The sequence below is a fragment of the Sorex fumeus genome, unplaced genomic scaffold, assembly GCF_029834395.1.
Source record: "Sorex fumeus unplaced genomic scaffold, SorFum_2.1 ptg000122l, whole genome shotgun sequence".
Lineage (NCBI taxonomy): Eukaryota > Metazoa > Chordata > Mammalia > Eulipotyphla > Soricidae > Sorex > Sorex fumeus.
The window spans coordinates 2,198,090-2,225,543 of record NW_026606179.1 but is presented as its reverse complement, the minus strand read 5'-3'; the positions used below and the strand labels follow the sequence as shown (position 1 = coordinate 2,225,543).

Below are 27,454 nucleotides of genomic sequence, written 5' to 3'. Positions count from 1 at the left end.
ACCCGGCTCCGGGCACCCACGAGGCGCGCGCTGCTAACGCACGGACCCTCCGGCGGCGGCGGCGCCAAGTGGGGCGCTGCCTCCCCCCATCTCCAACCTCCTCCCTAAGCCGCTCCAAACAAACACACCATTTAAAAGGCAGCTTGCCCGCACACCAACTCGGAGCCGAGACCCCACCCGCGCCCCGGCCCGGAGCGCAGGGCGGGGGGCCCTCTCCCCAGCCTCCCCCACCGCCTCCGCCTCGGCGGCCCGCCCCCGGGCCCACCTTCGCCCCTCCCTCCCAGCCCCTTCCCCAGCAGGCCGCCGCGCAGACCCCTCCCCCTTCCTGGGGGAACGAGGCAGCAGGAAGTTCACGTCCACTCCCATTACCCTGCTCTCCAAAGCCACCCACCCGAAGCCTCGAGGAGGGGCCGCGGAGAGCTGAGCCCAGAAAGCCAGAGCCACCGATGGGTCACTTGACGCTTTCCAGACTCGGCCCCGTGCCCAATCCTAGAGGCCCGCAGGAGCAGCCCCTGAAGCACCTCCCTCCTGAATGAGCTGGGGGGGGGGGGAGACTCAGACCCCCTGCCACACGGGACTGGGGCTGTGGGGTACCAGGGGAAGAGGGGGCCAGCAAGAAAGGAAAGGGCATTCCAGCAGCCAGGAGCTGCCGGCTTAGTGACAGGAAAGAACACAGCCTGTCTGGCACCAAGGGGCGTTTCTCCCCAGCTTAGCTCAAGGAAAGGTGAGGGGCTGCCCCCCCTACCTCCCCCCAAGGAAGCCGTTTTTACTGAAGCCTGCCAGGGTGGTGGGGTGGAGAGTCCGTGGCATGCAGAGGTGGCGCAGCTTCGGGGTGGGGATCTGGACCCTGGCTCAGGGAAGCTTTTCCTTCCAACCAGCCTGGACACAGGGTCCCCGCTCTCCCCAAGACCTAGAAAGTTCCTGGTAGCACACTCAGATATGTGCAAGTGTAACTGCAGCCGCATCAGCAGAAAAGGCACCCTGCTAGATTCTGCTCTGACCCTCAAACTGGTCATGGAGGAGGTGGCCTCGGCACGTGCTTCACACAGGGCGCCTGAGCTGAGAAGGGAGGGTCTCTCTGACTCCACCTGGCCTGGCCCTGTGGGCTGGGGGGCTCCTTTTCTGGGACACCAGGAAGTCTCCCAGAGCTGGGAGGCACAAGACGGGCGTCAACAAGGTACCCTCTGCTCATCTGAAAATTGCAAGGCTAACTTTCTTGGAGAAAACCAGGACAGGGCTTGGTGTGGCAGGGAGCTGGAGAAAGGGTCTCAGTGCCCGATACTGCCAACTCCCCCACCTCCTTCTTCTCACTCTCCCTGTGTAGGCAGGGTCTGGGGCATCGCTCCTGGGGCTGCAGATTCACCACAGTGAGCAAGACCTCCACCTGTGTCCAAGGAACCATTTCACACAGCCATGGACTCGAAAAAGGGGTGTGGGAAAGACAAGGGGTTCAGGGAGGACTTTGGGGCTTCGGTTACGGCCCCTCCCCAAGACTCCTGGTTTAAGAAGACAGCTGGCGGGGGACCCCCGGCTGGCCCAAATGCAGAAACCAGCCTGTGCTCCTGGCTTGCTGGAAGGCCCTGCTGCCCCCCAGACGTGTTGCCTGGTGGCCAGAAGCAATGACCTTTGGGGAAAGCAAAGCCCCGGCAGCTGCCCCGGAGCCGTCTGGGGAGCCTTTGCTCAGGACGGAAAATATTTGCCTTTGGTTTTCGGCTGCCACCTCATCCTGGCTGGCTTCCTCTCTTCCGCACAGCTGTGAAATGTGGAGGTGCTTATGAGCAGAAGCGAGGCAACAGCAACCGTCTGAGCCCGGCATTCGGCTGGTCTAAACCGCACTCCTGTTTTCTTCCCGGGTGAACACACTGCCCGTTTCTGCGCCCGCGGTGAAGACATGTCCCCTCTTCCCAAGTTGAGGGTCGGTGCTCGCTTCCAGCTGCACCAAGCACCTTCCAGAAAGCCAGGCCCCCGAGGCACGGACATCTGGGGGAGAAACCCCACCAGCTGCGCACAGCCACGTCTGCCAACCCGAGTGGCCTTGTTCTGGGGAGTCACAGCAGAACCCCTGGGTGGCTTGGCAGTGATGGCATGGAAGGCAGTGGGGCTGCTTCAGCTCCAGAAAGACCACAGGCCCAGCCTGCAGCCACCCATGAGGCCCACGGGGAGGGCTTTGGGGTGCAGGAGTCATCAAATTCCCTCCCCAGTCTCTCTCGCTGTAGGGACCTAAGATTAGGCCACGGTGCCTGGTTCAAACCCAGTTCTGCACATGGTTGGCTGTGTGGCCTTGGGTAATTCACTTAACCTTTCCGAGTTTCATATTTCTGAGTTAAATTCTTATGGAGTTGGAGAGATAGTACAGTGGCTAGGACACTTGCCTTGCACACAGCTGGCCTGGGTTTGATTCCCAGTACTCCATATGGCCCCCCAGGTCCTACCATGAGTGATCCCTAAGTGCAAAGCCAGGAGTAAGCCCCGAGCACTGCTAGGTGTGACCCCCCCCCAAACCAAAAACAAAACAACAAAAAACTGTTCTTATTTTTTAAACTTGGGACAGAAATTGGAGGTTTCATCTGGCAGTATAAGGAGGCTAATCCTAGAGGTGTTCAGGGGAGCAGACAAGGTCAGGGATCAAACCTGGGCCTCCCGCATGCAAAGCATGTACTCTAGCCCCTTGAAAAGGCCCTGAAAATGGTGTTTATTAACACCACATGGAAAAGGTTAGCAGGGAGAGGGTGAAACAAAGCCTCCCAGAGAGGAAGTAACTCCCAGAGCCCAGTAGTGTTGCGGGGAGCAAGGGCCAAACCTTGAACTGTGTCTCACACAGAGCTGCGCGTCTTCAGGAAGGGCTCCAAGGCAGGAGTGGAAGGACAGCGGGTAGGGTGCTTGCCTCGCATGCGGCCATCCCGAGTTTGATCTCTGGCATCCCATATGGCTCCGCATCACTGCCAGGAGTAATTCCTGAGCTCAGAGCTGAGAGCAAGCCCTGAGCATCACCAAGTGTGGCCCAAAAACAAAACAAAAAGGACAAAAACAAAAAGAAAAGTGAAGAGCACTGCCCCCGGCTCTCTGGTCTAGACTGGTGGCTGGGTGCTCTCTCCCTCAGTTGACTGGAGGCTCACACACCATGTATCGTCGTAATAAGGGCCTGAGAGATGGACAGCGGGGAGGGTGCTTGCCTTGCACATGACCAATCTGGGTTCGATCCCCCAGACCTCATATGGTCCCCGAGCACCACCAGGAGCGAACCCTGAGTGCAGAGTCAGGAGTAGGAAGCCCTGAACTCTGCTGGGTGTGGCCCCAAAGCAAAAATATAAAATAAAAAAATAAGATGCAGATTCTGCTGGGGTTGGGGCTTGGGTGCTGGGATTCAGTAAAGCAGGCCGCATGACCTGCAGCCTGTGCCCGGGAGACCAAGGTCCCGTGGATTTGGTGAGGGGCTGCAGGTCCTGTGCTGAACAAGGAGCCCCTCCGGAGGCAGGGCCCGGGTGTCCAGACCTCTGCGTTGGACAGAGTTTCCTGGCAGCCAACACACCGATAACAGGCAGTTTTAACATTGCTGCATTCGCAGTGATTTCAACTTCCAGCCTCCTGGACTCAGCATCCTGATCAGGACACCATCAAGCCAGCAGCCTCCTCCCTTCCCTGACCTCAAATCTAGACCAAGCACCAGCCCCTAGAGCTCCCCAGGCTCCCCAGCTTACACTGCCTGCTGTGTGTGCCACACACTCGACACCTATAAGCTTCATCCTCACAACAGCCCCAAAACCTCGGCACCATCCGTGGCCTGTCTACTTGCTTGTTTTCTTCTTTTTTTTGGTTTTGGGACCACACCCAGTGGTGCTCAGGCTTATTCTTGGCTCAGTGCTCCAGAATCCTGGCGGTGCTCAGGGATCATACAGCGTACCAGAAACCCACCCAGGGTAAGCTGAAAGAAAGACAAGCGCCTCAAACCCTGTAATGCCTCTCTAAGCACCCTATTTTCTGGATGAGGAAACTTGGGCCCAAAGACCTGGAACCCACTGCCTAAGGTCACATCACCTGCCACAACGGTGTGGGCCTGCCGGCAGTGGCCTCAGGACAAACAGTGGCCTCAGGACAAATGTCTGTGCAGCTTTCTTTAGAGAAAACAGCCCCTCTGGCTATGCTGACACAGAGTAGGTGCCATCTACCCAGCTGGCAAGGACGGAAGGACGAGGAGAGTGGTAACTGTTCTGGGGGGGGGGGGCAGAAGGCTTATGCCTGCACAATTTCTCTGGCAATACAGAGCCTAATCGAAACCACGTGTGCCAACAGATCCAGCCGGGCCCTTTAGGGGCCTTAACAGGCTGCAGCCTTTGCAGCCGTGAAAAGCTGGAGATCCCCTAAACGTCCATCTGAGGGGGCTGAGGGCAGTGCCTTTGGGGAATTCCACATGCAGAATAGTGGCCAGAGTGGGCTTTCGTGCAGAGGGGCAGTCTTCAAACTGCCCGTGACAGAAAGGGTTCCACTTGTTTTCCAGGCTCAGGAGATACCAATTACAGACAGAAACATGTTAAGTATATGGATAATAACTGCCCCCTTCTGGGCGGGACCAAGATGATTGAAGAAGAGCTTGGTTTCAGGCTTCCCAGGAGGGAGATGTGAGGCCACCAGCCCCCTGCATCCTGCCACGGGCAACAGGCAGGCCAGGGGTCATTCCCTTTGGCAGGCCAGGAAACCGAAGCCCAGATCTGGGGCCAGCCCAGCTCCTGGTAGAGGCTGTGTCCGCACCTGAGGCCTGTGCTTCCCCTACAGGCTGAGTGACTCATTTTTTGTGTCGTGGCCTCTCGGCTCTATTCTCACCATTCATCTGCTTCACCCAATCAGTTTGAGCCAGGGTGACGCATGTGAGAACACAGACAAGCAGAGGCTTCAGCGGGCCCCGAGTCTTGGGGCTGTGGGGCAGGCTGGCCAGGAAGGTCTGGACACAATCTCAGCTCCCCATTCCCAGCGGGCGGGAGGGGCCTCAAGAAGGCCCCAGTTCTCCCGGTCTCAGTTTCCCCTGGGTGCAAAAGGCCTGAGTCCCTCCAAGGGTGGAGTGGAGGTGAGACCACGAGCAGTTGTGGGAGTCGTGCCTGGAAGAGGAAGGCCCGATAAGTAAGCTGTTATTTTTAAAAGGTAAATATTTATGTAATTCCTTCTAACAGAAGGGAAAGTTCAGGAAAATCCCTGACTGGTCGGTGCTGGAGGGGGAGGCGGGCCAGGTGGGTGGGAGCTGGGGGTGGGGGGGGGTCCCAGCAGGCAGTGTGGTTGAGCAGACCTGGCCTCGGTGCTCTCCGGCTGGCAAGGCGGGTGGAACAGCCTGGGCTGTCTGGCTGGCGGCCCCGCAACCCCAGGCCCATGGAAAGAGGGCTCAGAAAGGCCCCTGTGTTCTGCTGGCTCCCACGCTGGCCTTTTCCAGACCAGTGTCTCATGAGTCTTCGGAAAGAACATGAAGTACCCAAGACTCAGCTGCTAACACAGTGTGTGGCCTCAGGTGAGTCACTCCCCCGCTCTGGGACTCTGTTTTCTCACCCGTCAAATGGGGAGAATGACAAGGACCAGCCTCAGAAGGTCAAGCGAAGACCCAATGGGAAAGAGGCAGGAAAGTGCTTAGTCATGGTCACCCTCACTGCTCATTCCCACCCGGTGCTCCCAGGGCGGGGCTGAGCTACAGTCACAACTGGGCACACGGCTGGGAAGAGGCTGAGCACAGCACCAGCTTGCTGACGTAGGGCTGCAGGCTCAGCCTCAGCACCGACAAACTTCAAGGCAATTCCTGGAGGCAGGTTTGACCAAGTGTGGGGACCAGGGGGAACACTGTTGTGGCCCAGGCCCACTCCCCCGGCTGGTTCTGGGGCAGGAGCATTTGGATCTTCAGACCCATAGTTCCGGGTGCCCTCGGGATACTGGGCATCGAGACAAGTGCCTACTTCCCTGCACTGCATTTCAGCCCACAGGAGATGTGCAAGGAACCACCAGCGCTCCTCCATGAGCCAGGACACAGTTAGGGCTCGGAGGCAAACGGGAATTTCTTGGTAAGCAGCTATCTACAGTTCGATTTGCACTCGGGACGATCTGGCTCCATGTCTGCTCCTCAGGGCACAGATCCAGGACCCAAGCGAGAAATGCAGGCATCAGCGAGTCTCCGGAAGCAGGAGACTCACAGGCCAACCTGTCCTGCTCGCACCCTCCACGAGCAGGCTTTGGCCTTCTGCCTTCACTCTCCCACCCCAAAGCCTCTTGGTGTCAAAGAACGGGGGTGGGGGGGGCAGTACCCTTTAGACAAGGACAGTAAGAGCCATTGAGGGACAGGGGCGGACTCCAGGCTCAGAACTCTGAGTTCTGGGTTCTGACCTGGGTTTGATCCCTCGCACCCCATATAGTCCCCCTAGCCCTGCCAGGAGTGATCCCTGAGCACACCCGAGCACAGAGCCAGGAGTAAACCCCTGAGCACCACTTTGTGTGTCGGTTCCCCCTCCCCCCCAAAAAAAGACCCAAAGAACAAAAAAAGTACTTCCTGGTGTCTCCATAGATCATCTGACCCTTGTTCTCACACATACCCACCCACCCGCTGGGGATGTGGCTCAGTGGTAAAGCACACACTTCACATGTGTGTAGTTTGATCTCTGTCACCACAAAACAAAACAACAAAAAACACAGACCACCCACGCACTCACCCTCACAGCCCCAGTCACCTGTCCATCCATCCATCACCCTCCCCTTCACGCAGCCCAGGTGTCATCACAGAGTGCCACAACACCAGGGCCAGAGTGGCAGAGAGAAGTGGGTTCAGAGCCTCCTGGAGAAGGCCAGCCCGAGCGAGGTGGGCTGGAGGAAGGCGGGAGTGGGCGTGCGGGGACCACGGCCCCAGGGCGGGAGACGGTGAGCTGTGAGACAGGGCCTGCTGCAGGAGGCCTTGCGTGTCAGGGAAGATGAAGAACCTGAGCTGCAATGGTCAGCACGGAGTGACTGATACCCTCGGACGCGTGTCCTGCGTCAGGGAAGGGTGAGCCTGCCATCTCCCCAGGCGTCCTCTCAGTCCCTGGCAATCCGGTGCCCAAAAGCCAGAGGCGGCCTCAATAGAGCACCCAGTACTATGGCCAACCCGAGCAAGTGTGGCACGTAGCTCCCACTGGGGCCATGTGGCAGGGTGGCAGCTCAGAATTCACACCCCACACACCTCTAGTCCCACACATCTACAGCCCCCCCACCTAGAGGTCTGTACCACCCTGTCTCACTGTGGGCATGGGGCAACATCTGAGACTTGCATGGTGGGGCCGTCCCTCTGGCTACGGCCTCTCCAGTGTGGCTTGGGGAAGCGGGGCAGGGATGAGGCTCCAGTACAGCCTTGAAGGGCTAGTGCTGGTGACTTGGGACAGAGCAAAATTCCCACGGGAAAGGGGAGACTGATGGTGGGGAAGCCCTGGCCAGCTTGTGAGTCACCTGCCCCTCACCAGGAAACAAAGGCACATGTGCAAATGTTAACAGGGAGCATCCAGCCCCCTTCCCCAAGTTCATCCTGGTGTTTCTTCTGCGAGGCTCCGCCTTTATTTTTGTCTCTGTTTTCAGGCAAATGTCCCCATGGACCAGATGGGCTAGCGGGCCCCTGTGACCTGCCCCCAGCCTCCTGCCATGTTCTCTGGAACTCTTTTGTCACTTCTTCCACTCTCAGAACCACTGCTGAAAACAAATTTTCACCTTTCAAATAAACCAAATTTAGGGCTGAGGATGTGGCTTGGGGGTAGAGCATGCGCCTTGCATGTGTGAGACCCTGGGTTTGATCCCTGGCCGTGAAAAAGAGAGACGCCAAAACAAACCAAGCTTAGAGATCACCACTTGTTTTCCCTTAAGGGGACCAAGAGAACAGCTATTCAGGGTCTGTGATGGATGGGAGTGAGCTCCAGTTTCATGGGTCATGTGTTTGTTGAATGAATGAGTGAATGATGAATAGATGGACAGATGGATGGATGGATGGATGGATGGACAGATGGACAGAAGGAATGCAGCCCGGAGCAAAGTCATTGCTGTTTTGGTCAGCCTGAGCAAAATACAACTTCCCTGAGGCTTTAAGAAAATACCACAGGTCATTCCTGACGACCACAGTCCCCTTTGCAGCTGCCGTTCATGATGTTTGGGTTAGGAAACAAAGGGCACGACCAGCCCAGCGGTCAAGCACATGCTTTGCATGCATGAGACCTGGGCCTGATCCCTGGCACCACAAACAAAAGAGAAGAAAGAAAATGAGGGTGTGCAACCCTGACCAGTCCCACAGAGAGGAGGAACACCAGGCTCCAGGCTCCTACCGCCCCAGGACCTCTAAAGGTCTGCCCCAAACCCCCTCCGAGAGGCCCCCTGGGAATCCCCCTGACCTCTAAGTGGCCCAGGCCCAGGTCTCTGGGATGCTCTCCTGGGGGCCAGAGGGCACATGAGGTGGCAGGGTGTGCATGCGCCGAGCGTGCTGGCAGCTCTGCAGGCCGGAAAGCAGGCCGTTTGTCATCTGCTGAGGACAGTGGCGATGGTTTAAGGTGAAATTTAAGCCCATTAGTGCTCAGCTAATGACATCAGCAGCAACAGCGAAAATGAAGATGGCAGGGTGTGTGAGCGCCCATAAATTGTCAGGGCGGTCACGCCTCTGTCTTTGGTCCCCTCAGCTAACCTGGGCCCCAGGGCCCTCCCTCCAGCCCCCCTCTCTGTGCAGCTACCACAGGCGAACCCCAGCTTCAGACCTGGCGGGCCTCGGGGGCGTCAGTCAGGGCGTGAGAAAGGACTCAGACAGGGAGCCAAGCGTGGAGGCAGCTTCTTCCTAATCTCCCTCCTTTCATAACTTCTGTCTTTTTATGCACACGCAAGGATCCCGCTCTGCCAGCCTCTGCCCGGCTGAGCCGTCTCCCCGCAGCTAGTGCCTGACAGCTCTGTTTATGTCTCCCCATAATTCTCCAGTTTTATGTTTTTTTTTTTCGGGGCCATTAAGCTCCCAGCCACAAGCTCCTTCCCCTGCCCCCGCCTGTCTTTGTCCTTGAGTCCCAGCAGCCCGGCTGCCCTTTGGGAGACTGACGACCTCCCCCCGCAGATGGACAAGGACCCGGACTGTGGTCCCGCTAGCCTGACCCTGACCCTCACCCCAGGACCTGCTGTCCCCAGGAAGTTCCAGCAGAGTCCTCTGGCTCTGGGTCCGCGTTCCTGTCACCAGCCTCCATCTGTCTCTGGACTCTCTTCAGAGCTGACCTTTCCTTTTCTGTTTTCTTTCTGAGCCACACCCAGCATTGCTCAGGACCTCCTCGCGGTCCAATGGTCACTTCTGGCGGCGTTTGTGGCACCATGAGGTGCCAGGGAAATCAGCCTGGGGCAGGGCCCATGAAGCCCATGCCCAGCTGACTGTCATCTCCCCATCTGGATAACATTTTCTCTTCCCAGAACCCAGGCCACCTCCTGAGGGCAAGGTCCTGCTTCTTTCCAGCCCCCGACCCTCTCTGCTCTGCTGGATCAGGGCCCTGTGGCCCCTGCACTCCACAGACCTCGTCCTATCGTGCCTTCCTCCCTTCTGCCAGGCATCCCAGTATCCAATCCAGGCCCTTCAGGAGCTCCACCACCTCAAAACTGGGCTCCCTGGTGCTGCTCTCAGGCCTCACTGGCTCCGTGTTAGTTTCCTCACAGAAGCACCTGGTCGAGCCCAGCCTTGGCTGTTGCACACATCTCTGCACATATCTGCACACATTCCCATGCATATCTGCACACATCCCCATGCATATCTGCACACATCCCTGCACACATCCCCATGCATATCTGCACAAATCCCTGTACACATCCTTGTGCATATCTGCACACATTCCTGCGCATATCTGCACACATTCCCATGCATATCTGCACACATCCCTGCACACATCCCTGTGCATATCTGCACACATCCCTGAGCATATCTGCACACATCTGCACATAACTGCACATATCCCTCGCTCGCATATCTGCAGGGAGCCCCATCTTGCCTCACCGGGGGTGTCCTTGCCCACACCCACCAGTAAGCCCAGGTGGCAGGGGCATGGGCACCTCCCTGAAGTGAGAAGAGCAGCTGGTTTCTGTGCTGAGGTCCCCACAACCTGCTTCAAGGGTGCCTCTCTGGCAGAGGGCATCCCGGGGCCTGGTGGTAGCTACTCGGTGCCAGGGCAGACCTGCTTGTTTCTCAGACCTTGTCACCCCTGAGAGCACAACGCATCACCCGGCTCTACAGGCTGGAGCTTGAACAGGACCAGAGTGACACCAGGTGGTTTACCCTACCAAGGCCCAACAGGGACAGTGACTTGTGGGTGGAACTCGGTGTGATGTGATCGTCAGGGCTACACATGCTAGTGCTCAGGAACAACCCAGAATGCTTAAAAGGCAGAGCCCTGATTCTCCCCCCGCCCCCCGTTTGTAGGTGTGGGGAGGTGGAGTGGGAGGAGTTGGGCCCCAACTAGCGGTGATTGGGGGTGACTCCCAGCTCGGTGCTCAGGGCACCTGCAATGAGTCCCATTCTGTGTACAAAGCATGCATTCGGCCTGTGGGGACACTCCTCCAGCACTGGGTCCCTTTTCTCCCCAGGGTCACACTTGCCCACTCCCTCTCTGGAGGCCCAGCACCCCCAGAAAGCTACAGGCTCCCCAGGCACCTTTGTCTTCCTCTGTGATGCTATGGACTTCTGCTGGGTGGCCAGAGGCTGAGGCCACTGGCCAGTCAGCCATCCTCTGGACGCCACCTCCTGGCCCTTGCTCTCTACCTTGTTGGCAGTCGCTGGCGCTCCTCACTGCGCCCTCCACCTTCAAGCCCTGACTCAGTCACGGCAGCCTCTTGACCCCAAGAGACCCAGGCCCTGCCCCTCTCCTCCTGCCCCTCAAGCCCTGGCCAAAGCTGAGGGACAAAGGCAGAAGGTTGGTGACATGCACCACCAGGGCCACTGGAGCATCACAGCACAGCCCTGCCTCCTCTCGGCGGGCAGCCCAGTGCCTGCCTGGGTCTCTGTCCATCCCTCTGCGCGTCACCCTGCATCTCTCCCCTGTGTCTGGCTGCAGATCGCAGTGCCCTGCTCACCATTCAGCCCAGCCGCCCTGCCCATGTCCAGGCCTGCCTGACACCAGCCCAGCAGGCAGAGCTGGCCGGAGGAGAGGCAGGGCCTCTCCTCCACTCACACAGGTCAGGCCAGGCGGTTCTAGGACAGCGCCGAGGAATCTTGCCATTAGAGGTGGAGCAAGCTTATAATGTGCATGGCCCAGTGGAAGACGAAAACAAGGGCCCTGCTCAGAAGTCTGTAAGCTCAACAGGCTGCGGCTGAGCACACGCTTTGACAGGAGACTGGGATCTATCTGCGAGCACTGCCAGGGGCACGTGTGGGACTCTGGGGGAGCACATCTCAACACAGCAACAGGAGGCCACAAGCAGGGCAGGTCCATAAGGCTGTCCCCAGAGGGGAGGGAGCACGGGCCCACAGCCACACCCTGGCGGTGTCCAGGGGTCCCAGGAGCTCTGCAAGCAGGTCCTGTACTCAGCCCCCAGAGAGCACTCGCATGGCGGAGCAAACGCCTGCATCTCAGAGCTTCGCACACTGTTCACAGTCCTTCCCAGCAGCACACTCCCACTCTGGGGGCTGCCTGGGGCTTGGGGGGGGGGGGTGCGGGGAGCAGCAGCCCTGTGCCCAACCTCACCCTGCAGCAGTGCAGAGACAAGACTTGGGGACAGGCACTCCTCCTGCAGGAACACACAACACCAAAGACCCTGGATCCCAGCCCCCAGCAACGCTATTTCCAAAGACCTCTGCTTCTTGGGCAAATGCTCAGGACCTGATGCATAATGAAAGATCAATGAAAAAGTCTAAGTTTGAGGACTGCAGTTTTGTTTAAACCAACTGGGTGGAAGTGTTCAAAATGTTTATAGGGGCGTGGTCCCCTCACAATGCATAGGGTGGCTCCTATTTTATTCTTTCCTGTATGTGCTGGGGAATGTTCAGCCACACCCAGAGATGCTCACGGGGTTACTCTTGGTTCTGTGCTCAGGAATCACTGCTGCTGGTGCTCAGAGGACATATGGGATGCTGGGATTGAGCTCAAGATGGCTGCATGCAAGGCAAGGGCCCTCTACACTGTACTATTGCTCCAGCCCCTCCTATTTTATTGTTTATCTTCTCCATAAATCGTGACTTTTTAAAAGATCAAAAGTTCTGAGTTTTTCTTTTCTTTTTTCCTTTTGATTTTTGAGCTACACCCGGCTGTGCTCAGAGCTGACTGCTGGCTCTTTGCTCAAGGATCACTCCTATTAGGCTCAGGTAACTACATGGGATTCCAAAGACTGAACCCAGGTTAGCCTGGTGTAACACCAGCACTTAGCTGCTGTACTATCTCTGTGGCCTAGTTCTGAGTTTTTTGATGAGAAGGGCTGGTAGTCAGGAAGCTGGGTTCTGGGTAATGAAGAGCTGCCTCAATACTGAGGGGAGTGTAAATGCTCCCCCAAAGCTAGAGCACCCTGGGTGACACTCGGCTGATGCTGGGCAGGGCCTCTCTCCTCTTCTTGTTAAAGGGTCAGAAGGCTCCTCAGGGATGAACAGACAATTCCCCAAAGGAGACATACCATGACCAACAGGCATACGAAAAAGTGCTCATTGTCACTCATAATTAGGGAAATGCAAATCAAAACAACACTGAGATTTCCTCCCTGCCAGTGAGGATGGCACAGAGCAAAATGTCTGGAAGCAGTCTGTTTCAGCAGGGCTGTGGAGAGAAAGGAGCCCTCACCCTCTGCTGGTGGGAATGTCATCTGGTTCAGTCTCCATCAAAAGCCATCTAGAGACCTCTCAGAAACAGGAACAGAACTCAGATAATCCAGCAATGCCACCTCTTGGCAACTATCCCCAAAACACAAAACCTATTCACTCGTAAGGATATATGCATGTATGCATACTTAGTTCATTGCTGCACTTAGTACTTAGAAACAATCTAAAAGCCCAAATGTGGATGAATGGATCAATGAAGCGTGGTTGGGGGCTGGAGTGATAGTACAGCAAGGAGGGTATCTGTCTTGCATGCAGCCAACCCAGGTTCAATCCCCAGCATCCCATATGGTTCCCCGAGCACAGCCACTCTCTACTCTACCCGAGTAGAGAGTTGGGAGTAAGCCCTTAGTACTACAGGCTATGACTCAAAACCAACAAAGAAGTCACACACACACACACACACACACACACACACACACACACACAGGAATACAATGCAGTCCTAAAAAGAGAACAAAATCATGGATGAACGGAACCAAGGGATATCATGCTGAATGAAGTCTGCCAGAAGGAAAGGGACAGATACAGAATGATCTCTCTAATAGGTGGGACTTAAAACACACAGCTAGGCAGCAACAAAGGGCCAAAGACAACACAACAAGAGAACTGACCCACAGAACTGAGTTTGTGGGGTGGGATTTGAAAGGGAGAGGTGTTGGGGTCCTGGAGGAAGGAAGGGGGACACACCGGTAAGGGAAGTGGTGTTGGAATCATGTCAACAGGAATCCATCAATAACAGTATTATTAAACTGGGGCTGGAGAGAGAGTACAGTGAGTAAGGTGCTCACCTTGCATGCAGTTGACCCAGGCTTGATCCTTAGCATCCCATATGGTACCCTGAGCACCATGAGGAGTGATCCCTGAGCATCACCAGGTGTGATCCAAAAACAAAAAACAAAAAAACCCAAAAGACAATATTGTAAATCACAGAACCGCAATCACTGAAATAAATAAATGAAAAGGCTCCTCAGGACCCAAGGAATTGGGGTCATCCCGGATGGTCCCTCTGGTCTCTGTGCAGGCCCAGTGCCCAGGAGAATGGGCCTGGGAGGGAACGGGACTGGTGGACTTCAGGGTAATGAGAGGCTCTGTAGCCCTGGCCAGAGCCATGAACCCCTTGTGTGTTGGTTCCTGCTGACAATGCTGTCCGGGTCTTGACGGTCCCCAACTCCCCGAACCTCTGAGGCCTCCCTCACACCTGCAGTCTCCTGCTCATGGCCCACTGGGTTTCCCCTGTTCCCTTCCTCCCCCAGCTGGTCCCTGCCAACCCTTCCAGCCTCACCTCCCGAGGCTTGCAATGTTCTCTACTCAGAGACTATGGCTCAGTCGGAGATGTCCCTGTCTGTGCCCCTCTGCTGGCCCCTCTGAGCACAGCATCCTCACCCAGGTCTGGAGCAAGTGGCCATCCCCCAGCTCCTGTGCCATACTGTGGCTATGTGACAGAACTGTCGCTCTAGGCCTGCCTGGAGCTTCTTACCCCAGCAATCCCTGTGGACTCACCATGTCCCCAGCCTCCTGGCCTGGCCCAGTGCCCAGGGATCCACCCACCGTCCTCTCTGCCCCTCGGAGGTGGGGCGAGGTGGAGGTCCTGTACACCCACGCAGGGGCTGGGCACTGTGCAGACAGCTTGTGGCCACCTCCTGCCCAGAGGGTTCCCTGAGAGCAGCTGACAGCTCCTTAATAAAAGCCTCTACAGACGTGCTAGAGTGACATCGAGCCCAGCCGAGAGGCGGCCGCGGACATCAAAGCCTCATTTTTCTTTTTCCTCTTCAGCATTGAAAGCATTTACATAAAAGTCCCCAAATGTCTGCGACAAAGATGCATTTCTTCTCCTGACTGGCTGGCATCCCCCCTAGGGGCCCAACTCACTACCCAGGGCCACAGAGGTCTTGAAGCCACCTGGACACAGGGCTGGGGGCTGCAGACCACAGCATAGCATGCCACAGCTTTATTCAAACAAGAACTAAACCCCAGCAACACCTGAGGGGTGAGGCCAGGAGACATACATGTCAGATGGCAAGATCTCTGAGGAGCCCCGTCGGGGCCGTGGGCTAGGGAAGGATTTCTGCAGGAGGGGCTGCTGTCACGTCCTGTGTCAGCACCTGTAGGAGGTGACAGTGAGCATGTCTCCAGCCCTACATCAGAGGCCGAGACCGTTCTCAGATCTTCCTGGGGATGAGGCCCAAGTTCGTGGTCACCAGCCAAGTGCCCTCAGCCTCTCTCCCCCTGGTTCTTCTGAGCGAGGGGTCCAGATGAAGCTTCAGAGACCTCCTATCCTTCAGTGGCTGAAGCCTAACCCTCATTTTCCTGGCTTCCTTTAGGGCAAATAATGACCTTCTCTTGGGTCCTCTTTGAAGAAATACCATATGGCCTTTCAGATGGTTCTACAGTGGAAGCACATTCGTTGCATGAGAGAGCCCTGGTTCGCTCCCTGGCCTTGCATGCTCTCCTCAGACCACTGAGAATGACCCCTGGGCGCCATGCCAGTAGAAGCTCCCAAGCATGGCCAGGTGGGGCCAAAATGGAAATGCCACCATGGGCAAGTCTCACAGTCCCATGACGGGCCAGTGACCCACGTCCTTTTTTCCTGCACGCCCAGGGTATGGAAGAGCATGGGGCTCAGCTGACATGACTGCTCTGAGAAGGACAGCCACGGTCAGGCAGATGAGGCGGGGCCACTGTGTGACCTTCTCACACAGATAGCCAGGCCCCAGCACTGTGAACCGTGCACAGGGAAAGGTCCTCCCGGACGCTTGGGCTGAACACACGGTTCCAGAGCCTGGCCCTGCTCTGGGGGGGCTCGGGGGCTGCCCACTGTAGGGTACCAGCTCACGAGTCCGTGGATCCTTCTGGATTCTGAGGCAGGCAAGCTGAGGGGCCCACCCACCCTCTGTCCCTCTCCCACTTCTCCTGGCCTGGGTCTCTCCCCAAGCCCAGGGGTGCATTCTTCCATGCCACAGGAGCATGACAACCCCTCATCCAGGCACACAGCTAAAGGTAATACGTACACTAGCAGCAAACCAAGTGTTCCAGAATGTTCCCGGCAGGCTGATTCATTAGATCACTGAGCTGAGTAGGGAGACATCTCAAAGGGCTGGAGTGCATACTTGGCCTACGGCCCCTTAGCACCCCCAGAGTGGCCCCTCCCCCGGCACAGAGCCAGGAGAAGACTTTGAGTAAGGCCAGATGTTGCCCCCAAACCCATTTTCCCATCCCCAAAGGATCCTTGAACTGTAAACAACCCAACTGTTCCACAAAAGAAAAAGGAACAGAGGCTGGAGATAGTACAGTGAGTAAGGGGCTTGCCTCACGTGTGGCTGACCTGGATTTAATCCCCAGCACCCTGTATGATATCCTAAGTCCTGCTGGAAGTGAACCCTGAGTGCAGAGCCAGGAGTCAGCCCTGCACACAGCTGGGTGTGGCCAAAAAAAAAAAAGAAAAATGGAATAGACGAACCATGGCCTAGGCCCTCATGGAACAGACAGCACATGGAGACACAGACTCCATGGAAGCCACCGCAGGGCTGGGACTCAGACACCGGCCAGCAGAACTGGGGCAGGCAACAGCTGCTGGGAACGTGGGGTCCCCGATGCTGTGTCTCTCGTGTGAGTCCGGTTACACATGAGCACATTCGGTTTGCAGCATGTTACCAACTGTTCACCTACGACTCCTGCCCTTCTCTGCCTGCCAACACAAAGTTAAAAGGTAAAAAGGTAAAGAAAACGAGCCCTCCATCCCTGTCAGATGCCTTGTGAGGTGCCTCTCTGCGCAGGCGAAGCCCAGGGCCCTCACCAGGCACCTGGCCGAACAATTCTCACTGCTCTCAGTTAGGGTGTGCAGCTAGGGCATGGGCGGAGCCTTGGGGTGCTTTGGTCAATGAAATTCGAGTGAAAGTGACACGTGGCTGCAGACATGTGAGGCCGCCACTCAGCTGCTGGGCCCTCTGCCGGCGCCCAGACACAGCGCCACAAGCCACAGACCCGCGAAGGCGCCTCCGCGGGGATGTCTGTCAGGCAGCACCCCAGCCTGTTCTGACTGGCACAGCCCTCTTCCGGGCTCTTTGTGGTCTGGTCTCTGACAAGCTCCCAGCTTTGTGAGCAGAACGGTCCAAGCTGTAAAGCCCCTGGCTTCATTGCTGCCGGCAGGCCGGGCTCTCAGCTGCTCACATACACAGGTTCTTTCACGTCAGGGCCTTTGTGTCTTTTGCCAACAGCCCTGGCCATGCCCTGCCTCCAGCTCATCTTCCCCTTGCTCCCTGCAAACCCAGTGTTGAGCACCCCGGCCAAGCGGCTTCTGCATTCACTACCAAGTGTCAGGTGGGCAGGGCTGGCGTTACTGCCCAGACATTACTGCACAGGACTGACCCCCAACTCAACGTCAAGGGGCTTCAGAGGAAGCCGCTGTTTGACTCACAAGGGCTATAGTAGCCCAGAAGCTGGGGGTACCCTGCTCAGTGCCTGGGGGACCCCTCCCAGCAGTGCTAAAAGCCCTCCACCAACTTCCAAAGTTCAGAACGTTCAGAGAAAACGTGTGTGGAGCCAGAGCAATAGGACAGCGGGGAGGGTGTTTGCCTTGCACGCAGCTGATCCAGGGTCAATCCCTAGCATCCCATAGGGTCCCCCGGGTGATTCGTGAGTGCAGAGCCAGGAGTGGCCCCTGAATATTGCTAGGTGTGGCCTCAAAACAAACAAACAAACAAAATAGAGAAAATGTGCATGTCCTAATCCATCCACCGTCCTCACATTTCTGCCTGTGCTGGCATCCAAGAGCCTCTCCACTGCCGGGCAGAGCTGCGGGGGAGGGGTTCCAAGCAGGCCCCAGGAACACGCAGGCGAAATGGCATTTTCTATGAACCTGTTTCCGACAATACAAACTAGCACCCCAGGAAAGAACAACATCTCCTGGAGGAGGTGGGTGGCAGGGACTGAACCAGCCTCCTACATGCACAGTATGCTCTCTACTACTCCCCGCCCTGGGGAGCGCGCATGTTCCCAGAAAGGTCGCCATTGGAGACCACGTTATCACGGACTTGGACTCGGACTCCAGCACCCCCATGCTGCTGGGAACCTCCGGGAGCAGCATGGGGGGAGGGGGCAAGTGAGGGGAGTCCCGGGGGAGCCTTGGTGCATGCTGCATCCAGCCCTGGAGACCCGGCCCAAGTCCAGGGATGATGCATCAAGGGGCGGAGCTAGCCACTGCCGCCCAGACACACACAGCTGTGGCCACAATGCCCTGCAAGCCCCCAGCACTGAGCAGTGCTGGGAGCCCACCGGACAGGCCCAGCCCTGAGGGCTCTGAGCAAGCTCCTGCCTCTGCATCGCCACCAAGAAGCTCCAAGAAGGTAGGGGACTGGCTGCAGGTCCCAGAACAGTTAGTGCTGGGGACAAGCCTTTCCGCTCTGTGGCATTCCCTCCCCCACCATCCTTGCTCGTTGTCCAGCTCTCACCAGCCCTGGGAAATCGCAGGCCCCAGACTTTTGCACAGGCCACCCCCTCTACCCAGACCCCCCTAGCTCCATAACCCCCAAACTGCCTCCTCCCGAGGCCCCCCTCAACCCCAGCTCTTTCACTCTCTGAAACCATTTCCCACCCACCAGAGATGCTCCTGTTTGCCTGTCCGTCACGCAGCAGCCGCCCCTCCCCCCCACTCTGGCCGGGTCACACAGCAGACAGGTGGGTGCCACAACCCAGCCCAGAGCCAGTGCCAGGCTGGGCTGTGAGTGAGGCCAACGCTATCTAGGGTCCCGGCCGCCTGCCACTGGGAATTTCCAGCTCAGTCTCTGTGCCGGCAGTCAGTGCCGTTATCTCTCTCTCTCCCTGGGGAGGACCCTCTGCTCCTGTCTCCTTCCATGGGGCTCCAGCCTCTCTCTCACCCAGCTCCGCCTCCTGCTCTGACCCTTTGAGTCCCCGGCACCTCTCAGGAGGCAGGAAACCCACCTCCTGGGCCTGCCCTCCTTCCCAGCTCCAAGACCTGCGCCAGCAGCGTGCAACAGCATAGGTGGTCCTGCACACAGCAACAATGCTAACCTGTGCACACGTGGGGACCAGCCTTGGGGGCCCACCCCTGCCCATTCTAGCTGGCTTCCTCCCCGCCTCCTTTCAACTCTCCCCTCCCTCTGAGCAGCCAGACCCAGCCCTCCTGGCCTACCGCATCAGTCACTAGTCCCTCAAGGCCGAGACTTCAGGACCTGTCACTGTGCCCTCAGCTCCCAGTACCCAGCGAGCACCTGGCGAATGCAAGGAAGCTGGTGGACACTTGCATCGGGACTGTGATGGCAGAGGGGGAAGCTAGTGGGTGGACAGTTGGCCACATGCCCGGAATCTGAGACTAGACAGGCGCCTGTCACCCCGGCCCCCTGGTTGAGAATTAAAGGCCAGAAGCAGTAATGATTGCTCTTCCGACCCTCAAGATGATGCTGGTGTTATCATTAACATGGAGATGAGGACGCAAGCACAGAGAAGTCAAGGAACCAGTCCAAAGTCACAGAGCCGCAGAGTGGAAGAGTCAGGACTGAACCCTGCTATTTGGCTACACAGCACACACCCCTTGCCCTGCGCAGAGCTAATCCTAACCCCGGGGCGCTGGACTCTGGCTCTGCGAGGCAGCCCTCCCGAACGCCCCCACTACTGGCCATCTGCACCCGCCCCCCTGCTCCTCCCAGAGTCTATTCCCAAACTGCTCGGCTGGGAGGTGGGGCCAGGGCCACGCAGGATGGCACATCAGCCTGTGCCAACAGCTGACAGCTGAGGAAAACAAGGTTCAAAGAGGTTGAAGGACCGGCCTAGGATGCAGAGCTGGACTCCAATTCTGTCTTGTTTTCTTTTTCTTTTTGGGGTCATACTGAGCAATACTCAGGGGTTACTCTTGGCTCTGCATTCAGGAATTATTCCCTGAGCACAGAGGCAAGAGCGCAGCAGGGTGGTGGTGTTCCGGGGAGCAGATGGGATGCCGGGGATTGAACTTGGGTTGGCTGCGTGCAAGGCAAACACCCTCCCCGCTGTGCGATGGCTCCAGCTCCAGGGCTCAACTCTGGCTCTGAGCTGCTGCTGCCTCCTGCACCCTGCAGGCCTCCAGGGATGGGCAGGGCTGGAGAATCCAGGCCCGGGTACCAGCCCTGCTGCCAGGAACTCCCACCAGGCCAACAGACACTGGACTGAGCCCGACCTCGGAGTATGGTAATCTGTGTGACTCTGACCTTGGCCCACTCCGGGTGCTCGGCTCTCACCCCACCACAGTGCCAAAGACACAATCACATGTTCTGGAAACTTATGTTTCTCCCCCAAGCCAGGCAGCATTATGAGGGCAGACAGCTATCTGGGATCCCGGGCTCTGACCAGGAGGAAGGACTCGGACGTCTGTTAGATGAGTGAGTAGAAAGGGACATGTTTCCTTACTCCCCTTCTGTGATGCTCAGGGCCCACCTCCTCCAGGAAGCCTGCCCTGAATACCCTACGCCACCTGCCCCACTTTGCCCAGAGCCCAACGCGAGCACGGCTGTCACGCTCGGATTCCGTCAGACAGACTGCAGCTTCCCCGTGGGCTCCACTCACTGCTGCTGCTCCCCGGGAACAGAGCGCTCAGTGTTCCGAGAGCCTCGCTCAGCACCTTCTCGGCAGCTTCTGCTGAGTGCGGGTGTGTCTGGACGACAGAGCCTGTGCCCTGAGCACTCAGGATTCTAGGTCGCGGGTCCCCGCCGGGCACTGTGGCTCTCGGCAGGCTTCAGCCCTGGGTATTGAGGACGTGGGCAGTGACTCCTGACGTGTGAAGTGAGAAAACCAGTCACCACGGGTGTGGAGAAGATGCGCCACTTCCGATTCCCAAGAACTAAAGGCTGAGTGTGGGGTAGACGCACCCCAACTGTGCAGGGCGGGGTCAGAGGAGCCTGATCTGGGGGGGAGGGGCTGTGACCCAGCTGATGGGTTACTTGGCACTGGGAGGAAACCTGGCGACTGACGCCTCCTCTTGCTGGGTCCAGGTCTGTGTCCTGGTTTGCATCCTGCTTTCTAGGTGAGACAGCAAGACTGGGGAGGGGGGAAGAGAGAGGGAGAGAGAGAAACAGACAGAGACAGAGACAGAGAGAGACAGGGGGAGAGAGAGACAGAGACAGAGAGAGACAGGGAGAGAGAGAGAGAGACAGAGAGAGAGAGACAGAGAGAAAGAGAGAACTCACACAGGGCTAAACCTCCGGGTCCCCCGGGTCCCTGCTCCCTGCCTGGCACCAGGATGCTCCAGGCTGGGTCCCACCGTGTCAGCAAACATCAAGTGAGCAAGTGCAGAGCAGCAGCTGTGAGCATGGGCGGGGGGCTCCTGGGGGCTCCTGCTTCCTGCCAGGGCAGCGGCGGATGCTAACTCCAGGGCTGCTACACCATGGCTCCCCACTTCCCAACACCACTTGGCTCCTCCTGCTGACAGCCTTCCACGGCTCCATGTCCTGGAAGAGAAACCGACACCCTCCTGCGTCCATGCGTCATATCTGAGTTTCCTTGGCTCACTCTGCTCCCTCCTCAGAATCCCCAGGAAATGGGTCAGTCCTGAGCCCAGTGATGTGTGTGTGTGCGCGGGGGGTGCTTCAGGGCCCTGGGCTATTACACAGGCTAGCCCTGCCATTCAGACAGCACCCCTTCCCCCAAATCCTTTCAACCCTGCTGAGGTTCTAGCCCCGCTCGGTGGCTGCCGGCCGCCCCTCCCAACCGTGTTAATCAAGCCTGCTCCTCCTCGAACACATCGATTATCGCACTCAATGCAATTAGGGGCTGACGCGCCTGTCTCCTACCAAACCGGACACAACAAGGACTGGGTCTTTTGTCTTTGTCTCAGATCCCTGGTGCCCAGATACTGCCTGCAGACAAACAGGCACTCGGGCACAGAGAGCTGACAGGTGGGTCCATGGATAAACAACATCTGCACAGCCTTTTACAGTTTGGGAGTCTTTTCCAGGATGCATCCTACCCAGGGGCTGAGGCCGGGGTCCCTTCTCTCTGCCTGGCCCCCCAAGGCAGAGAGTGGGAGATGGGGCTCACCAGGGCCTCTGCAGGGGTCAGGGGTCAGCCAAAGCAGAGCTGACTCCCCTTTGGACAGGAAGTCAATGGTTTCCCCTGCCCAGAACTTCCCCTGCACCCCTCCGTGACCCTGCCCAGGGAGAGGCCTGGTGAGTGTCCAGGTGGCAGCCGGGCTGCCCTGCCTGCTCGGGGACGCCGCCCTCCCCGGCACTGCCGCTGCGGCTGGCGGCATCCACCAGCGAGTCCTGGTAACAGTTGCTATGTAAAACGCTCCGAGGGGGAATTTACTGTCAGCGTTAATAATAGATGAAGGTTTCAGAATTTTTGATGCCTTACGTTCTAAGCCGTTTGATTTATAATGTCTCTGGGAAGGGAGAGATGAGGGTGGGGCTGCAGGAGGAGGCCCAGAGGCATGAGCTGGGAGCGCCTGCCCCAACCACCTCTACCAGAGTGGGGCAACCAAGGCCTGCAGGGAAAAGGCAAGGCAGCAGGGCTCCCACAGGTGGGGACCCTGAGGGCAGGCTGCAGGAGGACCTACTGATGGGCCAACCGATGACTGAGGCGCCCGCATCCCCGCCCAGGGTTGTTTTGATGGATGATGCTTCTCCTGCCTCGAGCAGGTGCACCTCAAGTAGTCTCCGGAAGCGGGTCTGATGGGCGCCCGTGGCGGGCTGCAAGGGGCTGATTACAGGCACCATGGAGGCAAAAGCGAGTCCCAACTTCCCTTCTGCTGAGAGGCAAGTGCTGGCTGCTGCGGAGTTGGGGGAACTCCTGGGCGGAGAGCAGGCAGTGGTCGGGCAGGAAATGGGGGCTTCTGCTGCCCCCCCAGAAAGCCACAGGGGCAGAGGGGCCCGAGAAAGGAAGCATCCTGCCTGCTGCAGGCCAGGAGCAGAGCACCTCCCTGGCCCCCTCGGTGGGAGCAGACCCCTGCATCTACGCTTTCCCCCTGCTAATTCACCTCCAAACGGGCTGCTCTTGTGAGCTTGTGAGTGCCCCGCCCCCAGCATTCACCTCAGCCCACGTGGGGGGGGGGGCTTTTCCACACATTCTGGGCAGGGTCATTTTCTCTGCCTCCAGAGCCAGGTGGGCTCTCTCTCCTCCCCACATCCCCCAAACTCCTGTCTTCGGGTCAGAGAAACCAGGTCTGGGGCAGGACCCCAAAAACCCAACCTTATGCCCCACCTCATCTGCTCCGCCACATACAAATGGGGGGGCATCGAGACCTTGCATCCTTGTATCTGAACCCATGCAGGGGCCCCCACTGGACACCCACTCCCGTCAGCTCTGGCCTGGGGAGAGCCTGCCTCTCCTCCCCCTCAGCCACGGTGCCCAGGGCACAGCATGGGGGGCCCAGAGACAGTCCAGGGCCCAGCGAGCACCCCGCCCTGTCCATTCCTTCCAGTGGCCCAGACTGCCCAGCTGTGGGGTGCTGCTCACAAGACGGCTGCAGAGCGCCTGTCCCGCTCTGAGCAACTCCACAGAGCCTCTTCTCAGGGTTCAGTTCCCACCAGGCCTGCGCCAGGATTTCCCACATGTAAGGCGGAACACCCCCCCCCCCCCCCGCGCACTGAGCCCCAGCCCCAAAACTGCCCCAGCTCAGTATACTGTGTCACAGGCAATGGGAGGACTTTGCCTCAAAGGACTTTGGCTCTGCACCAACCCTATAGTGGGTACCGTGGGCAGGAACTCTGCCCACCAGGGCCACCCCCAAAAGGCAGGGGGTGTGTCTGAGACGGCGACAAGCAGTCGGGAGGATGCAGCTCAGCTCTGCTCCATGTCCAACTTTTCAGCATCCAGAGTCCAGCCCCAGGAAGCCAGAGAGACAGTACAGGGAGACAGCCCTTGCCTGACACTCGGCTGACCCAGGTTCAATCCCTGGTACTCCATCCAGTCCTCAGAGCCTGCCAGGAGTGACCTCTGAGCACAGAGCCAGGGTTAAACCCTGAATACAGGCGGGTGTGGGCTCCCACACCACCCCCACCCTCCAAAATAACCCAGACTCCAGCACTAGCTTTACAAGCAGGGTTTCTGTCTGGCTTTGAACCCCGGGTAGCCTGGCCCAGCGCAGGAAACTGATGGTCCCCGGTGGCGCGTTACTGGACTGCAATTCCTTCCCCAATGCTTACAGTCAGGCCTGTGGATATACGTCAGCCCTTTCCAGGAACTAGGGCGGCCTGGGTGCAGCAAGGAGCAAAGGAAGGGCCGGAAGGCCTCCCCATATTCTGCCTTCCCGCTGTCACTCCTTCACCACCACCCCCGACTCGTCCACTTGTGTGGCAGCCCAGGCTTCCACGGCACCCCTATGCCAGGCCCTGTGTTGGGCACTCAAGTGTCCCAGGCTCCAGAGTGCCCTTACGTGGGGCCCTCAGAGTGCCTATTCTGAGGGGGCCAGAACATACAGTCCCTCCAGTAGACCAGAAAATAACCCAACCCCCCCCCAGACAAGGGGTCACCGTGGCCCGACAGAGGGAGAGACCAGGACTCCCGCAGGATCGGGGTGCCAGAGGGTGTGGCAGCCGATAGCCAGCTCTCCCTATCGGCTGACAGGGACTGAATCTGGTGCTTCTGTACCAAGGTACAGCTCTGTCCTGGAGTTGAGCCTCCAGCTTCTCAGGGACCCCGTTACGTCATTTCAGAGGTCTGTCCCATAGGAACTGAACGGATTCACCCCAATTTCATTCATCGAATACTCTAAGCCCGGCCCTGCGGGCATCATACTGGGGATAAGACAGACGGGCCCCCAGCAGGCAGCCCAGAGATGCCCTATGGGTGGGAAGGATGTGGCCCCTTGGAGGGTCCTGATGGGAGCCGGGGGTGGAGAGCACTGCCCGTGTCTGGCGGCCTCTACCTCCAGTCAGGCTGGGCCAGTGGAAGGCGAGCGAGCACAGCTGTCAGGCCGGGGTGGTTCTTGCTCGGCGGCGGTGCCGGAGATGAAGCCAGGGCTCATGCACACAGGCATGCGCGTTATCGCTGAGCCACACGCCCGGTCCCACGGGGCCCTGGCAGACAGAAAACGCCAGCTCACCTCGGAGTGGGCTCCAGTTTCAGCATTCCCTTGGCCTCTCTGTCCAACCCGGCTGGGCCTCTTGTGCTACTCCAGCCACCTACATGTCCCAGCCCTCCTGCCCTCCCAGCCAGTCTTCACCTCGGATGGCCCAGGAGCAGAGCCCAGACGGGCCTCAATGCATGGAGTCAGCCGCCCATCACTCACCCATGTGTCAGCCCTGGGGCTGGGGTGCTGCCAGGCTGCCGGCGGGGGTGGGGGGAAGGGGGACAAAGTATCAAAGGCTGCCCATCTAGGGTAGCAACCTGATGGACAGCAGGGCCAAGGACGGCTTCCTAGAGGTCTGTCCCTGAGGTCACCAGCTGCACGCACAGAGCAAGGCCCATGCACCCACCGTGACTGCGTCCTTACTTATCCCTGCTCCCTCGTCTTTTTTCAGGGGTGCAGGGGCCACACAGGGCTTACTCCTGGTTCTGCACTCAGGGATCACTCCCGGTGGCTGGAGGACCAGAGCGATGCCAGGCATTGAACCCAGGTGGGCCCTGTAGAAGGCAGCGCCCGATGCCCTGTACTATCGCTCCGGCTGTTTTTATCTTACTCTAAAGCACTGGTTCATCACATCTCCCCAGACAGATGAGTCTTCCCCATGCCGAATGGTCAGCCTTCAACACAACAAAACACAAACCACCAACTCACTCAGGGCTTCAGTTTCCTGTCTACTGAGTAGACCGTTAGCAATCACGCCCACTGGCTGTCTGCCCAGCTCCCTGCCTCAATCTCCAGCCACCCCGCCACCCCTGTCACACACCGCACTGCCCCCCCCCCCCACCAGCTCCTCTCACTTTACTGAGTGAGGGGCCCAGCCACCTTGACCTTCTTCCTGGCCCAATCACTGTGCTATAAAAGCTCAGGATTTGAGAGCACCAGGTACCAAGATTACAAGACAAGGACTGTCAGTGAGCTAGCAAGTGGTAATATACCTCATTTCTGTAACTTCATTAGAACCTAAGCTGTTAAAGAAAGCAAAAAGAGAAGGGGGTTGGGATATGCCATATGATTTCAGTACAAAACAGGAAAAGACAGCTCTGTGCCAGGCAGTACAGGATGGCCAATAGAACACAGAACAGAATCTTGCCAGAAACTCTTTCACAGTGTACAACCTATACAACGGTACACACCCACTGAAGCTCAGAGGACTGTCAGTATGGAGGCCCTTTCCTGGCCTTTCAGACTACTCAGTTTTTGTTTAGTTTGGGGCCACACCCAACAGTACTCTGTACTTACTCTTGGCTCTGAGCTCAGGAATCACTCCCAATGGACTTGAGGGACCCTATGGGAAGCTGGGGATTGAAACCAGGGAGGCTGTGTATCAAGAAAACACCCTACTCACTGTACTATCTCTCCAGCCCCAGACTGTTCAGTCTAGACAAGAAACCATCCTGAAAGCCAATGCAAACATGTGCACCAGCACATTTTTCTAAGGAAGGTGCAGAGGGTTTTTTTTTTCCTTTCTGATTCCTATGGGGTCCACAGATCCTAGAGTCTAGACATGATTTCGGCCTGGGGTCCAGAAAGGAGAGAGAGAGGAGGGCACAGCAAAAGCCCAGAAGGGGCTCAGGGACACAAAACATTTGCTGTTGCATTTCTTAAAATCTGAACGTTGGAGTCTAAGTATCAGAACCACACAGACTTGAAGAGGGGAAGATTCTTGGGCCCCAACCCATAAGAGTTATGACTTGGGGGTGGCCCAAGACCAGGAATCTGTCTTTGTACAAATTCTGGGGTGGTTTATAAAATCTACCGAGGCTCATGAAGCTTTGATTTTATTACACTGCTGTGGGCTTTGCTCTTTATTAGATTTTTTCCTTCTGGTTTTGGTGGAGAACAATGTATATACCCTAAAACCCATTAAAACCACAAAAAGGAATTGCTATCCATGGAAGGCTGTGTAACCGCTTCTTTGTGACATTAGCTTCTTTTTCGTTGTGGACTGTGGGGACAGAGAGGGACGGTGGAGGCTGTCACCCCCAGCTGGGCAGTCAAGGGTGGCTGTAGCGACAGCCATGCAACCAGGAGTTAGGATTCTGGTTCCAAAGTCTGCAGAGCATGCCTGTGGTCCTGCCCTTATTCTGCTGTGGGCCAGCCCCGGGGCACCTCCCCAGATGGCCGGACAGTGGGCCATTCACCGAGTGCACACACCAAGTCAGGCTCCTCGGGTCTGTGGTTCAGGCCAAACAACTTTCCCCATGGCTTGGCCTTGGACACAAGCTCCTCTGTATCTGGAAGTGAAGGGCCAACTCTCTCCCTTTGCCTCCAAGTCTCAGCACCCATACCCGGCCTGCCAAGGAGGTTTTAGGGGAAGTCAGATGAATGGAGCCATTCAGCAATACAGAGTGAGAACCTACTGTGTGCAGGGCCACAGACAGGGTCTGTCCTGTTGGCACTTAGTCTGGAATGGGTAGGGAAGGACAAATAAGGACGCATGGAAGGCAAATGCCAGGCAGATCAAGACAAGAAGTCAGTTTGCAAAGCTTTCTCAGGACGGGTAAGGAATCGGCTAGGAAAGAGACTGGAGTCCTGCGAAATGAGGAATGATGTGCAAAGGTCCTGCGGTGGGAAGGCGGGAGAGAGGCTTCAGTGCTAAGTAGGGTGGAGAGTCC

At 57.6% G+C, this 27,454-nt stretch overlaps 1 protein-coding gene across 2 annotated transcripts in view; it reads right to left on the bottom strand.

The window, feature by feature from the left end:
- Positions 1-27,454, bottom strand: part of RAI1 (retinoic acid induced 1) — a 122,162-nt gene that overhangs the window by 24,645 nt on the left and 70,063 nt on the right. The window lies entirely within an intron of this gene.